The sequence below is a fragment of the Lissotriton vulgaris genome, chromosome 7 (assembly GCF_964263255.1).
Source record: "Lissotriton vulgaris chromosome 7, aLisVul1.2, whole genome shotgun sequence".
Lineage (NCBI taxonomy): Eukaryota > Metazoa > Chordata > Amphibia > Caudata > Salamandridae > Lissotriton > Lissotriton vulgaris.
In genome coordinates this window covers 96,421,397-96,436,129 of record NC_141695.1, presented here as the reverse complement: position 1 = coordinate 96,436,129, position 14,733 = coordinate 96,421,397, and positions in this window count along the sequence as shown.

Genomic DNA, 14,733 nt, shown 5'->3' with positions numbered 1-14,733 from the left:
GTGCCGCCGGACCCGACCCCACCTCCCATTTAAACAGTTGCGGCCTGCGCTGCGCGGGACGCGGGCGGGTGCCGGGCGAAGCCTGGGCAAAGGGCGGGCCGTCTGAGGCCGTCCGAGACAGTCAGAGGCAGGGCTGGGCCAGGTTCCCTACATCTGTTCCGGTATTTGTCTCCCTTTTGTTTCCTTGGCGTGCCATTTTTGACTGTTTCTTCTGTTAAGCTTGTCCTTGTACCTTGAGTGGGATTAATCCTAACGAGTTTTGCTGGGAAGTTTTTCTTGTACTATTTACAGCGTAACGGCTCTTAGTTTTTGTCTCCTATGGGGTACTGATTATCATTAATCGGGAAGAGGAAAGCAATGGAGGGAGTTGGGGGAGGTAATGGGCCACTAACAGTCCAAAGTAAGAAAAAGAGGCAAAGAAAAACAGTTAAAAGCGCAGCAGCTAATTGTCTAATGGATAGGATAGATAGTGTCATCCAGGAATGCAAAGATATTCTAACCGAAGACCCTGGTACTAAAGTGGTAGAAGCCATATCTAACACCCTTGTAGTCCAACCCAAAAAATTAGTAATTCCGCAATTGTTCCATTGAACAAAACAGGGCGATAAAAGGGGGGCAGCGAACCAGCTGCAGCTAGACCCAGAACTTCATGTCCACAATCTCGGTGATGTACAGACAGAGAAGAGGGTGATAAGTGAGGTGGGTCTCAATGTTTTATGTTCTAATAGATATGCTCCCCTTGCGTCACCTAGTGATCCAGCTGCCCCCACATTAACACCCCCACCATTGGCTAGTTCGAGGACGACACACTGCTGCTCTTGCAGTCATTCTTTCGAGGATCTAGTAGAGGTGGGGAACTTAGAGGGGAGATTGTGAGGATGAGAAGTATGTTGATGGAACTTCTTGTACCTGCTCCCTCTTCACTTAATCAGAAAACCAACCAAGGCGGTCAAAACTTATATCCTGCCTGAACCTCATCATATTTACAGGGGGGCAATCAAACGAACTCTCCAGGCACAGGGGGGGTCACGCGTGGACCATCGGGGGGATAGAAGCCGCACGTAACTACACATCTAATAGCCCCCATCATGGCCCGGAGAGGAGAGATAGATCATGCCCCTTGTTACCTCTCTAAGCGTACTACATAAATCACAGAGTACTGGTGCCCTTCGACCCTAAACATCTTCCCTAGGCCCAAAGCAAACCAGGGCTGTGAGTACATCTCCAAACATAGTCTTTATGGCTAATGTTCCCAAAATCACCGACCCTAGCAGGTACGAAACCAGTGATTCATTAATCAATAAATCGATCCATTGGATTTGCCACCTGCGTGGGTGTCGCTCTATCATCAGGGAAGATATAATCAAGGCTAGGAGATGCACATCTACAAACTCTCCATTGGATAATATTGAGTTAACCTTAGTGGATCCTAGTTTGGTCAATAATATGGTTGCACTCGAGTTTAGAACATCATTCCTAGACTGCTCGCGCATTCAGCTCAGGCGCTACCCCATTGTACCTGAGGCAAAGGAATACGCTCACGGTAGTAGAGGGGCCTTGTCTGCGTTGGAAGCTAACAATTGACTCCATTATAATCCTTTAGAGCCAACCGAAAGCAGGTACCGCCCCCTATGTCATGGACCCTCAGCTTCGTATTTTCACAACCATCCCTTGGCTCCCCCTTTGCCCTTACCCCAAAAGATTGTTAACAATAATGACGCTCCTTCCCCAAACCCACATGCACTGAATCATCTGAAAATTCTTTCTTGGAATATAGACTAAATAAAAATATGTCTGTACCTTCGTGGAATGGGTTTGTGGGTAGCCATGATGTATGCCTTTTTCAGGAGACTTGGAGTGTGGGGGCGCTATATAACTCTGGCTATACCACATTCCATACTCCTGCCATCACTACTGGAAAAGGCAGGCCCTCTGGAGGCCTAATTGCATCGATTAGAATAAATTTGGGATGGTCTGCCTTTATTCATGATAGCAACAGCCATGATATTATGTGGTTAACTTTAAAGGGCCCCAAGGATGCTGAGTCTCTGAACTTTTTAATGTCTATATAAGGGGGACCATGAGTGGCAATTCCGAATAAATTGGAAGATCTCCTATCCAAATGCCTCCCCACCACTAAAATTGTTGTAGCGGGCGATTTTAATTGTACATTCGAGCCACTCAGCCACGAAGACCTTTTTGACACAATGGAGGAGGACAGCAATTGCGGTGGCCCCCTAATGCTTTGCCGCCTGTTAAAAGATGGTCCCAGATTATAAAACAAGTAAACGCCATGACCTTGGAATTTGGGCTTGGAGCTGCCAATGGCAGAACCCCTTCCGATATACGGGGGGGGAATATACCTTTAATAAATTAGCATGCCCATCCCGAATTGATTATATTCTGGTGGACTTGCGCCTTTGGGTAGATGTCATCGATATGGATGTGGGCCATACCGTTGACAGTTACCATAACCCCCTAGCGCTGAAAATGAAGAATCAATGGGTTCCCCACTCTACAAATCCAAATTCTACTTTGACGGCCCATCTTCCTATCAAGGAGTTAATATTGTCAAATTGCGGTAGGCGCCCAAGGTGGCGGGGGAGGATCTAAAGCTCGCGCATATCTCCACAATTTTAACTGCAAAGATAGGCGATTTAGAGGAAGTTTTGGTAGCAGTGCAGGGGCGGGAGAAGATTCCCCTAATATACCAACAAACCATACGTTTGATTGGTGCACAGTTTGTAGGAGGTGCAAGTACAGGCCATGGAAAGAGGAAACTAAGTAACCCTAACTTATGGTTCACGGAGAATTGTGAAAAGGAAAGTTTTAATAGCAGCTGTAAAGGAGAAAAACTTTCCCATGGTTAAACTAGCGAAAAAGGATTATAATCTAGCTCTGAATTTAGCTAAGCATGACTGGGAGGAGGCCCATTGGGAGGACTTAAAAGAGGCATCAAGTTTGAGAATTTCTGCTTCCCTTTGGTCTCTAATTAAGAAGAGAGAAAGGAATGATAATTCTCCTATTCCAAAGCATATCGGGAGCCAGGTTTGGTGGGATCACTTTGCTCACTTATATGCGGAGGAAGTCGAGGGGGAGCCAGATAATTTGCTCGGTAACCAGGCCCCAACTCCCTACGAATACACAAATCCATTCAGTCTGAACGAGGTCGATAGCGCCATCAAATGCATTATTCCTGCAAAAGCGGCAGGACCAGATGGTATCCCGGGCGATTTGTTTTTATTGGAACCACATAGATGGGCCCGTTACATCCTACTTATGATTAATAGTATAATGGAAGGAGCAGAAGTACCGAATTCATGGAAAGAAGCTGAGGTAATACCCATTTACAAAAAAGCGACCAACAGGACCCCGCCAATTACAGGCCTATTAGTTTATTAGGCTGTATGCAGAAAGTGGTAGGCAGAACCCTCCTAAACAGGATTCAACTATGGATTGAGGAGGAGGGAATCCTTTCTAATTGCCAAGCAGGCTTTAGGAAGGCCACCAGCACAGTTGACCAAGTCTTTAGACTGCTTCTCCTTTATTGGAAAGTGGTAGCCATTGGAAAGGGAAGCCTGTATCTTGCGTTTATTGATCTCAAGACGGCTTTCGACTTGGTCCCACGCGCAAAGCTCTGGACAGTGTTACAGGATATGGGTATACCCCCTATATTCTAACTATTCTAATACGCCTTCATGAGGATACCTATGCTCGTGTTAGATGGGGAGAACAAGGGCAAACCACGGAGAGGATTCCAGTAGATAGGGGCATCTGCCAGGGTTGTGTGTTGGCTCCCACACTTTTTCACTCTATGTGAATGGTGTGGTTGATTTTTTGAGCCAAATTCCAGCTGACACTCCAACCCTGGCGGGGGAAAAAATTGCTACCCTCCTTTTTGCGGACGATACCCTTCTAATCTCAAAAATTCCGATGGGTCTCCAAAAACATCTTACCCGTTTCCAATTATTTTGTACATCAATGGGTCTTTCAATCAACATTTCACAGACTAAGTTCATGGCTTTTAACCCTGGGAACCATTTTAGAGCTAAACTCACTCTTACTGGCTCCCTTCTCGAGCGAGTTCACTCCTTTGACTACCTGGGGATTAGGCTTTCAGACAAAATGTTATGGGGGTCGCATCTGAGTAAGATGTTATTGAACCATAAGCGGGTTGCAGGTGTTACCTCAAGAGAGCAACGTTCTTCTCCATCTAGACTGGTCGCCCCGGTTTTAGTTGTTTATGAAGGCAAAGCGGTGAGCTCGGCAACCTATGGTTCCGAACTCTGGGGCTTTGAAAAAATTAGAAGAGATCCAAAGATCTGAGAATAAATTCATCAGAGACTTGGTCTTGGCCCCTATTTACACACAACTAAAACCTTTATTCCTAGACATTGGTAGACGCCAGATTAGCGAGGTGGCCGGACTCCATCCTCTCTTGTATTGGGCAAGATTAAGACGCACCCCTGAATTGTCACATTATGCGGCTGGCCTTTCCGTACTGATCACCCTGGACTCTAATAAAAGGGTCAAATGGCTAAGGGATCTGAAGAATCTTATGACTAAATTGGGTCTAGCGAATCCTGGGAGCATCAGGCCTCTTTGACTAAGGTGGAACTAAAAAAGATCTACTGGAACTGGGTTAATCATCAGCTTTTACACCATTTCAGGCTTGGGAGATTAACTGCCGAATTTCTCCTTTACAAACAAGTTGGTTACAAGGAACCTTATCTAGACTTCATTAGAATCCCTAGAGATAGGACACTTTGCATGCAGTTCCGATTTGGCACCTTAAACCTAAACACCACGCTTGCCCAAAGGGAGTCAACAAAACACACCTCAACCCATTGTCCGAGCTGTGAAGCCCAGCAAGAATCGATAGCCCATTTATTATTTGCATGCCCTGCCTACAAACAGGCTAGGACAAAATGGCTTAGGCCAATTTGTGCCCAATTGGGAACAAAAAATCACCTAGCGGCACTTCGCATTCTGCGAACTGAAGCCGCAAGGTCTCTGTTTGTTTGTGGTGTTGCCAAGTACTTGGGCTGTGCATGGATCATCCGCTCAAAAGTAAATAATAAGGTAGTAGGACCAAAGTTGTAGCCAAATAATGACTTTTTGAGCGGACCCAGTAACATGGCTCTTTCTTTTGTTAAACATTGCTGCTTAGCAACATGCCTGTGTTATCTGAAATACAAAATGTGTATTCTACTTTGTAATGGTAATATACTATTTTGGATAAAGTATGTTTACCCCTAGGATGGCCAAGAAGTGTAATGTTTTAAATCTTTGCTCTTAATTTTTTAATATTTTGTCAAATGTTATACTCTTTTATGATTCTGTATTGCTTTTATGATACCTTCTATCGAATAAAGCTTATTTGAAATGAAATGGACACAATGCTCTAGTCATGGGATTTTCTGTTAGTTCAAATGATGCGAGACAGGACTGCAATTCCCAGAATGCAGTAGATTCGTTGTTGAATGAAAATCTACAACAGGAGCAAGTCATTCTTGGTAACATGGGGTTATCTAGTCACCGTACTGATGTCTGCCATTGGATCGCAGTTCTCGTCTCGAACTAGATTATGGGATCTCTTCTCTGTATACCGGATGGGGTTGTAAGGAATGGATCTGTCAACCTGCAGTCACAGAAGAAGTGCTTATGGATACAGAGAGCTGTCAGAAGCGGCTGGAACCCACCCCCTCATTTCTCCCTTCAGTAATGTGCCAGTCGGTGCGGGTCCAGCAGTAACTACTTTACTTTAACCCCTTGGCCGCGGCGGTAATTCCGCCGCGGAGCTAGGGGGAGGGGGGCCGAGCGGAGCCGCCATGCTCATGATGGAACCACTCCGTCACGAGCCACGGTGGTGCTGTGCTTGTGACGGAGTGGTTCCGTCACAAGCACAGCAACATAGAACCCTCAGCGCAGGCGCGAAATCAACGCCGCTCCTGTGTGGAGGCCGGACCGTGACGGAACCATTCCGTCACCAGCACAGCACCACCGTGGCTCGTGACGAAATGGTTCCGTCACGAGCGTGCAAGGGGTTAAAGGCTGATCTGCGGCGTCACTCTCAACAGAGCCTTTAGCTCTGTGACAGGCTGCCTGCGGCGGGTGTGATCTGGTGCTTGCTGCAGGCCTGGGCACATAGGCGCTATTCGCAAAATGGGGAGGACAGCTCAGCTCGGGTTAATGGTTTTTATTTGGGTTGAGGCTGCTATACAAGTCTTGAAATATTAACATACAGCCTGGCTGTGACCTATGTGTGCCTCAGGCTCACTCTCCGGTGTAATTTCTAATATGTATATTGCTCGCAAGAAAGTGTCACTTATAATCGTTGAATTGTCACTCATAATGACATTGAAATTATGAAAATGTCACACATCTGAAACCTTGGCAGCTATGAAATGGGGTTGAGTGCTTTATGTGTAACTGCGTGAAAATGGCAGCTACAGAACAGAAGCCCAACTCACCGAAACTGCAGCACAGCCCCCGCTGGCCACTCCTACATCCTGTCTAGAGGTGAGAGCTGCCCACGCTGCGGCCTCACTTCCACCTGAAATCTTTGCCTCTAACACGGCTGGCTGCTGGCATCCTGGCACGTGACCCAGATACAGCATCCTGTACGTGGTGATCACAAGTGGTAGAACAGCGCCACCGCCTGGGTTCGCAGAGGCCACCGCTCCCACCCGAAGGGGGGGGGGCTCAGGGGCCGGCTCCATCACCCACGCCGAGCCCCAGCGGGAGAACCAGTTCTGGGTGCCCAAAAGCGCCCTGAAGCAGCAAGTGAGGCACACCACCCCTCGCGGGAGCACCACAGTGGCGCCAAAAAACCCCCGGCCAATGGGGGTGCCCCGCTAGGTATAAACCCCCCAATGGGGCAGCAGCACCTGGGTGGCGGGAAGAGCGAAAAGCATCCACTCCCCCAGATAGCTCCTAACTTCGTGGAGCGGGGAAGCAGCGCACCTTCATTTTCTGGAAGACTGAACATTTGTTAGCACAAGGCGAAGCTCTTCCGAGGGAGACTGAAGAAAAGCCTGAATTTCTCTCCTAAGGAAAGCAATCGGTGTATTATCCGTCTAGCGAAGAGGCGAAGCCCTGCCAGTCTGGTTGGGGTTCGAGACCATGACAAAAGTGAGGGAGATGTGCCCACTCAATATTTTTCCAGTGGAGCCCTCGAGACGCTGCAACGCTGCCTGTGGCTGCAGCGAAACTACGATGCAGTGGCCCTCTCTGTCCGGCCGCCGGCGGCAGTAAGGGGACAGGTGGCTAGAACCCACTGAACGGCCCCGGGCAGGAGGCGGTGGAGGTCTCCACACGTAACAAGGAGGTTTGTGGGCCAGGTAGATCATCTCAGGGCCCGCATAGCGCATATTGAAACAGGGCCCCTGAAGCGCAGCCTTTGTTGAGGCCCGGCGGTCTGTCCGGGTCCGGGTGGGCGCCAAGGGAGCACGGAACAGAAGCTGCCTGGCTTCGCCGGAGTTCGGCCTGCGGAGGGGGAGAGGATGTAACCTTATGGCCAGAGCTACCGACTTTGGAGCTCGGGAACCAGGTTCGATCCTCGGCTTCTGCTCAGCATCTTGTGAGTCTGGGCAGTTAATCTCCCCCTGCCTACCAAAAAATTAACATATCCTTGAACCTCGCAGCGAAGCAGGTTGTAGGCGGGTGGTAGGGCACAGTAGAATGTTGCGATAGTTCCACCCGGGAGTGGCGCAGAAAGCCTGCGTTTTCCCGTATCTCTAAACTTACCCAGCGAACCGTCTACCAGGAAAGGTGACCAGCTGCAAGAAACCAAGCCGCCAGGAAAGCGAACCCTGTGATGCCCACGCCCACCGCAGAGCAAAAGATGGCAGCGGGAGAGGAGGCCGGTAGCAAGTGACATGGTTTTTTAAGACCTCCCTACCGGCTCCCCACGCAATGGGGGAAGAGGAAGCGCCGGGCGATACAAGACACCGGCTAAGGCAAGGTAAGGGATCAAAGAAAGGAGCGTGCGAGAGTTACCGAAAGTTGAACTATACCCTGTTTTGTTTATTAGGGGAAGGGTGCTTGCTGCGGCCGGCGCACGGAGGTGGGAGTCGAGAAGCCACTACGGCGGTGGCTGTAGAGGGGTATCAATAAATACCAGTAAAAATGTAAGGGGTTAGAGTAAGAACGAGGCGTGGGTGTCTCTGGCGTGTTCTTTTCTGTGCAATTTACTACACCCACCGTCACTGTCAGAAAAGAGAGCTGTAAATACCCAGGTCCAATTGTGTTGTCCAGAGCACTGTGATTAAATTGAGTGAAATTGTCGAAATCGAAAGTTTCCATAGCAGAGTGTTGAAAAGTGCAAATATGACATTTTATCCCATGTCATTGGTTCGCTTATAAAAAGCAAGTAAGGGCGGTAATGTTACTAATTTAACTACTTTGTGTGAAGAAGTGCTGCTTGTGAAAGAACATAATGCTGTCACTCACAGTGGTTATCCAATGGCTGATGTGGAATCGCCTACCGCCCCATCCTGTGTACTTCAGTTGGTGGAGGAACACGCGTTGGCAAAGCCACTAAGCTTCATTCGTGTGACATGTAATGGATATGTCAATCTTTTTTTTTTTACATGTTGCACAGCAGCACACACTGCTGTGCAACATGGCTTAAAGTTCCAATAACAAATCAATATTGTTTTGTAAATACTATAATAAAGGGCAGCCAGGTCAATCAATCAATCTATTATTCAATCAGGGGTTTATATAGTGCAACTACTTACCCGTGAGGGTCTCAAGGCGTTGTGAGGGGAGTCGCTGCCGATCCATATGGGCGCAAGGGTTCAGTCGTAGAGTCAGGTCTTGAGATCCTTCTGAATTGATTCGGTGACGGAGATTGCCTGAGGTGTAGAGGCAGGGAGTTCCAGGTCTTGGCAACGAGGTAGGAGAAGGATCTTCCTCCGGCTCTGGTCTTGTGGATCCATGGAATGGTGGCCAGGGCCAGTTGGGCGGAGCGAAGGTGTCTGGTGGGGACATATAATGAGAGGCGGTCGTTCAGATATGCAGGTCCTGCATCATGGAGAGCTTTGTAGGCCTGTGTGAGGAGCCTGAAAGCAATTCTTTTGTTGGCTAGAAGCCAGTGGAGTTCTCGAAGGTGTTAGATGATGTGGCTGCAGAGGGGGATGTTGAGGACCAGTCCGGCTGTGGCGTTTTGAATGTTCTGTAGTTTCCTGATGAGTTTCTGGGTGATGCCGGCACAGAGTGCATTGCCTTAGTCGAGTCTGCTGGTGATGAGTGCGCGGGTGACCGTCTTTCTGGATTCTGTGGGAATCCATCTGAATGTCTTTCGAAGCAGGTGGCGCGTGTGGAATCAAGATGAGGATACAGCGTTGATATGGCAGTTCATTGTGAGCAAGTAGTCCAATATGATGCTGATGTTACATGCATAGTTTGTATGGGTGGGGATGCGGGGTCCTAGTGCGGCGGGCCACCAGGCGTCATCCTCGGCTGAGGGGGTAGGTCCCATGGTGAGCACTTTGGTCTTGTCTGAGTTGAGCTTGAGCCAGCTATGTTTCATTCCAGGTGGCGACAGCCTTAATCCTGCGGTGGAAATTGTTTCTGGTGGCTGTGGGTTCATTGGTGAGGGAGAGGATCAGCTCGGTGTCATCGGCTATGTCATTCTTCGCCTTTTCTGTGGAAACTCTTTTCAGTCTGATAATATTTCAATAGAGTGTGTACTGGCTCTGCGTGTGTTAGAGCAACATTTCCTGCTATGGCCTCGTCTATACGTGTTTTTGTGTATAGAGGAGAGTCTGAATTGTTGCTGTTGTGCCGTTCCTCTTTTGTGTACAAGAGAAGCCAATATTGGACCGGTGACGCTATATATTTGAACAAGTAGAGTGCCCGGGTTAGACCTTCGATATTCCCAGTTACCCATTTACCCTAAGAAGGTAGTTGGGTGCGGGCGAGCGAGCGCTACATTTGCTGAGTAAACAGTGTTTTTACTTCTATGTGTATTTGCTGCTGATTATGAGCTGCTTGTACATTTTAATTGTTTTTTAGTCGCACTCTGTCACTTTTTTGCACTGTCAGCACCTGAGGCGGAAAGCCGGGCAACTTTTAGGCTCTCATCTCTACCTCTGTATTTTTAATTCTATCACTCACCCCTCTGCTCGAGGACCAGTAGGCCGGTTCTCAGCTTTGGTGGCCATCTTGTGGGGAGGTTGGCTCGCCGGTCGGCAGACTAGTGGTGCTGATATGGACCGGTGACGCTATATATTTCGTTGCCTCCGGCTCCGCGCAGCGGACGCGAGCAGCGGGCGCCTTCCTTCGCGCCAAAGGAGAGCCTAAGGAAAGCCCGTCTGCGCCCCTCAGCATCCCGGAGGCGGACGGGTACGGTCGGGGAGCCTTCAGGTCCTGGGCCTGTGGATACCATGTTGAAGTATACTGCAGCAGAGCTACTGGCTCTTAAGAATGGGGTGAGCACCTGCTGCACGGTCTTTCCTGGGCAGCATAGGGGTAAGAGGCGATGCCCGGGCTGTGGCTAGCTTCCGGGCAATGCCTCTGCCTCCGTCTCTGTTACCATTGCTTCCTCCATCAAGCATTCATGTCTGCTCCTTAACACAAGATCTTTGAGCAGACACGCGGTAGACATCTAGGAGCTTCTGGTCACTGAGGAACCTTTTTGTCTGTTCCTCACAGAGACGTGGCTGGGGGAGGCCTCGAACCCAGACATAGCCACTGCAATCCCCCCTGACTATGGTATTTTTAGGCAGGATAGGGCGAAGGGTAGGGGTGGAGGTGGGGCAATCGTGGTGAAGAGGTCTGTTACATGCTCCATTATCCCTACTGACGTTATTCCAGGCTGCGAATCCTTGGCCTTTTCCATATTGTTGTCACCACACCAATCATGCACAGGGCTATTGATCTATAGGCCACCGGGACCCCAGGGCTCTTTTTATGAAGAGCTGCATGCAGTGGCTTCGGCACGGTGCCTGAGGGCAGAGCACTGTATCGTGCTGGGGGATTTTAACATCCATATGGACGACGGGGCGGACGTGGATACTATTAAGATCTGTGATATCACTTCCCCCCTAGGTCTTTCCCCCTACCTTAATACACCCACTGACAGCAAAGGCCATACCCTTGACCAGGTTTTCTCCACCGTTCACATTGACGTCTCTATCCCTTCTCCTGTGCTATGGTCGGACCATTTCTTGGTTAACTTCCACATCCTAGGCACTAATAAACCACTATGCAGTACCCCTTTACGGCCTTGTCAGGCCCCACGGGCTTATCATCCGGTTTCTCCTGAAATGTTGGCTCAGGCGCTTCTACTTCACCCATGCCCGTTGTTTGGGACTTTAGAGAGGGATCTGGCTTCGATGAAGACATGGCGTATGGAAAGGTTAGATGATCTTGCCCCGAGATTGCCTCCCACAAATCTGCCAAACGTGCCTCTGCGCCGTGGTTCACGGAAGCCTTGGCCTTGACATGGAGGCAGTGTAAGGTTGCAGAGAGGGCCTGGCGTCGCCAGTATGACATCACAGCTAAGGTGGCGTTTAGGGCCTCCATTAAAGCCTATCTTCAGGATATTCTGCTTGAGAAGAAAGCTTATTTCTCAAAGAGAATTGAGGTGGCCACCAATTCCTGTAAAGAGATATTTACAATTGTAAGGGAATTTACTGCCCCTAAAATGAGTGCGCCGCTATGTGCGCACTCGGAATCCTGGGTGTCCTCACTTGCCAATTTTATTTACAGCAAAATTAAGACCATTCAGGATTCTTTCTTGTTGGCTGGGGTAGTGGCTGACCCCGCCTTCAGTGCCAGGGAAGGGTCGGTTTCTAGTTATGAGCCCACGTTTTCGGAATTTCCACCTCCAGCCGTAGGTACATCACTGGAGCTCTTAGCTAAACTAAAGTCTGGTTCCCCTCTTGATCCCTGCCCAACCAAATCTTTGGCTAAAATAGCGGAGGTTATAAATCCCCTTGTTAATCCCATGCTGAACCTTTCCCTCAGCACTGGAGTGGTACCGTCAGTCTGGAAGCAAGCTATGATCATCCCGTTACTAAAAAAGCCCAGTTTGGACCCGGAGGTCCATGCTAAGTATAGGCCTATTTCCCTCTTGCCAGCCTTTGCTAAAATCGTGTAGAAACACGTACATACATCCCTCTCTAGTTTCCTTGAAAGCCACAATCTGTTACATTCCACTCAATCCGGCTTCTGTACCAATTTGAGCACCGAGACGGCGCTGCTGGAAGTTACGGAGGCAATCAAGGAGGTATTGGATGCAAGTGGAAAGGCCATGTTGGTGATGCTCGACCTGTCAGCAGCCTTTGACACCGTCCCCCATGAGGGTCTCCTCACCAGACTTAGTGAGATCGGTCTGCGAGGGACGGTGCTCAGATGGTTCAGATCTTTTTTAGCGGGCTGCTGCCAAACGGTCTGGGCCCCCCTTGTTCTGCGGTAGTGCCGCAACTGGAGGTCGGAGTTCCCCAAGGCTCTGTTTTGAGCCCTACTCTTTTTAATATCTTTATGACCCCTCTGATGGCACTGGCGGAGTCGTTTGGGTCCCAGATTGTGTCGTATGCCGACGACACTCAGCTCCTCTTCACGTGTGGGAAGGGGTCTGAGTTCGACGGTGAGAACATCCGAGGGTGCCTTGGGGCTGTTTTTAAATGGTTCCAGCTAAACAGCCTCAAGTGTAACTCAGACAAATCTGAGGTGCTCTTTTTCGGCTGTTGATCTGATCCAAGCTGGCAGGATTGGTGGCCTGTAAATATGTTTCCTCCATCGGCGGCATCTACGATGGCCAAGAATCGTGGAGTTAAAATCGATAACGGCTTAACGCTGAAGTCCCAGATTCTTGGCTTAGCAGGAACATGCTTCGGCCTCCTTAAGATGCTTCGTAAGTTCCTTCCCTTGCTCTCGTTGGCACACAGGAAAACTACAGTGCAAGCCCTTATTGGATCGCGGCTTGATTATGCCAATGTCCTGTACTTGGGCCTGCCGGAGTATCTTCTCCAACGTCTACAGGTGGTTCAGAACTCGGCGGCTCGGGCCATTTTTGGCCTACATAGGCGAGCCAGAGCGTCTGACCTCCTGTACACTCTTCACTGGTTGCCTATCCGGAAACGGATAGTTTTCAAGGCACTTACTTTGGCCCACAAGGCTATTCATGCTACTTGGGCCAAATACATTCAGAAGCGGCTGGCTCTCTATCAGCCTGCCAGATCTCTGAGGTCAGAGTCGCAGGCTCTGGCTGCTGTCCCAGTCATAAGAAGAGCACGGACTGGTGGCCGGTCTTTCAAGCGTCTGGCGCCTCAGCTCTGGAATACCCTGCCGATTAATCTTCGTAGGAATACCAAATTGTTGGCCTTTAGGAAGGACCTAAAATCCTGGCTTTTTGATCAGTAGGCCTGCCCCATCGCCGCCTGCCACCCTGTTTTCACTGTAGGTCTTTAAAGCGCCGGGACACTCCTCAGAGTAGCCGGGCGCTATACTAAACACCACCTAACATTAACATTAACATTATTGTATCTGTCATTCTGTACCTGTTCGGTGACTTTGGCCAACTTGCACCAGACTGGTGTGGTGCGCCTATTCTTTCTGCTCTGTATGTGAGGTAGCATGCACCTTTCTCCCATCTGATGCACATGTTCTCTTTGTTTGAGTACTGTTCCCAATGTGTGTGTGATTCTGCAACTGATTTCTTCTGCTCCTAGTTACAGAACATGGGTTTTGGGATACTGGCTAGGGGGCAGGTCCTTCACTAAGGCGGAAGAGCATCGCCCCCTGCACTCAGAGCAGGAAAAAGGACAAATAAAATGATAATAACATTGTTATTATAATTGAATTTTTTGCCGCTACGGGGCTGGGTTAGAGCAGGTGGGGCTGGTGCCACAGGGGGAGGAGTGGTTCATGCACTTAAGTGCACATGACTGTCTGGCTGGTCGTCCTGGGGCGGCCAAACAGCCATGCACACTTAGATTGTTCTCCACCGGGCTGTAATACACAGCCTGGGTGGAGAACATGAATAGGCTCTCAGTCTGAATGCAAAACCATAGGGCTCAAACCAATCACAAAGCTGTAATTGGGTTAGGGGAGGTTGTGTGTTTCCTGTTTTCGGGGCTCGTCAGGAAGCGAAACAATGATGGAGGAAAGACGGCAGATGTGAGAAGGTAAGTGTTGGACCCGGGGTCACCGGTCTGACTAGGGTAGCTTGACACAAAGTGGGAAGGCCAAACTCCAAGGCATTTGTGTTGTACTTGCGTCACACTCACCACAGCAACCCAGCGTACTTCCACTCAAAAATGACACCACGCCGTCTTTTAGAAAAATAGAAAATGCTTTATCTTATGCTTTAGAACCTTTTTAGTTTCTAGCAGTAAATAACTTTACATCTTTAGCACTTCCACATATAATTAATCGTTTCAATAAAAACATGACATTTCATTTGATTATAGAACAGTTCACAGCAGGCCAAGAGATTAACAATTTCACATCACCTAACTTCTCAGGTAACTTGCAGTTCAGAATTCGGTCAAGCAGCAGGTTCTTTAAAAGTTAAATCAATTGGCAACTGCAGCAGTTCAATAACTGGTGGGAGAACCATGTGACTCTTCGTAAATAAAGCAGGCAGGTAATTATACTCCTTCCTGTGGTTGTCTTCTAACTTGAAGTCAGGTAGGCAAACGTAAATTATATCTGACGCTTAGCTTGTGGCTTAGCCTAGTCAGTGGCCTTCTTTTCCTGCCAGAATGCTTGCCCACC